General features: G+C 38.6%; 1 pseudogene; it reads right to left on the bottom strand.

The window, feature by feature from the left end:
* The window catches only part of LOC106735731 (solute carrier family 22 member 24-like), a 117,985-nt pseudogene that overhangs the window by 4,804 nt on the left and 111,752 nt on the right, over positions 1–1,429 (bottom strand).

Raw genomic sequence — 1,429 nt, 5'->3', positions numbered from 1 at the left:
GCTATAATACAAGAAGTAAAAAATCTCCCTTGAAAGTATTAAAAACAGACTAGATCATACAGAAAATAGAATCCCAGATATAGAAGGGAAAATTGCTGGCCTAGAAAAATCCACCATGAAGACTGAGAAAATTGTCCAAAAATTTGAGAATACTATACAAGAAGTACTAGATACTATCAAACGTCCAAACATCTGGATAGTTGGCATCCCAGAAGGCGAAGTTACTCATAAGGGTATTGATAATCTATTCCATGAAATCCTGCAAGAAAACTTTCCAAACCCAGAGAGGCACTCAAAGATCCAGTCCCAAGAAATACAAAGGACCTCAAACAGAATCAACCCAAGAAGATCTTCTCCAAGACACATTAAAGTCAGACTGACCAAAACCACAGACAAAGACAAGATACTAAGATTGACAAGAGAGAAACAGCAAGTTACCTACAAAGGATATCCCATCAGATTAAGAGCAGACCTCATCAGAAACAATGCAAACGAGGAAAGAATGGGAAAATATGTTCAAAGTGTTTAGGGAAAAGCAATTTAAAAGGAGAATACTGTACCCGGCAAGATTATCTTTCATATGGGAAGAAAAGATAAGAACATTCTCAGATAAACAAAACCTGAAAGAATTTACCAGTATCAGACCAGATCTCCAAGAAGTTCTCAAGGGAGTGCTATGCCAGGAAAATTAAATGTACTCACACAGAAATAAGAGTTCAAAAACTAAGAAAATGGCCAATTTAATCGAAGGGAAAAGTCTGAAGTTGAATATTTTGAATATTATGTCTCAGAATTCAATTGGGAAGATCGAGTCACAACACAAGATAGATTAAGTACATGATACTGAAATGGTGAAATAGCATTCTGTAACTTTTTGACCAAAATGTTGCTGCTTTTCTTCTAGTCTCTGTTGTCTAATTTTAAGAGTTTTTGTCCCGTCTTGAGCTGTCAATAGGTTCATGTACCTACTATTTGAAGAGAATACTAACCTGTTTACAGGCTTTACATTTTAAGAAAATTTCCTTACCAATTCAAAACTGCTTTTCTTTAAATTACCAGCTGAACTTGCAATTGCAAGTAGTTAGATTATTTAAGAAATTGTGTGATCGGCCTGCGCGTGGCCACCAGGCCTGAGCGTGGCCCCTGGGCCTGCGCCTGGCTGCTGGGCCTGCGCCTGCGCGTAGCCGCCGGCTGCAGGTGGCAAACTAAAGCCGAAAACAAGGATTAAGAACTTGCAACTATAAGCAACAGAAAGAAACTTTAGCTGTCTTAAACCAATTGAGAAATATATTGTGTAGGAGGATTTTCTCTACCTATGGACAGTGAGAAGATGATGGTTACCAGCCCTGCTTTATCTCAGGGAAAAACAAGAACTACTCTACCATTCTTAAGGAAGCCAGATACCCGAGGATAACTCACGCTGCAGATC

This window comes from Tupaia chinensis, unplaced genomic scaffold, assembly GCF_000334495.1.
Source record: "Tupaia chinensis unplaced genomic scaffold, TupChi_1.0 Scaffold000502_1, whole genome shotgun sequence".
NCBI lineage: Eukaryota > Metazoa > Chordata > Mammalia > Scandentia > Tupaiidae > Tupaia > Tupaia belangeri.
The sequence above is the reverse complement of the archived record's forward strand: the minus strand, read 5'-3'. Positions and strand labels throughout refer to the sequence as shown.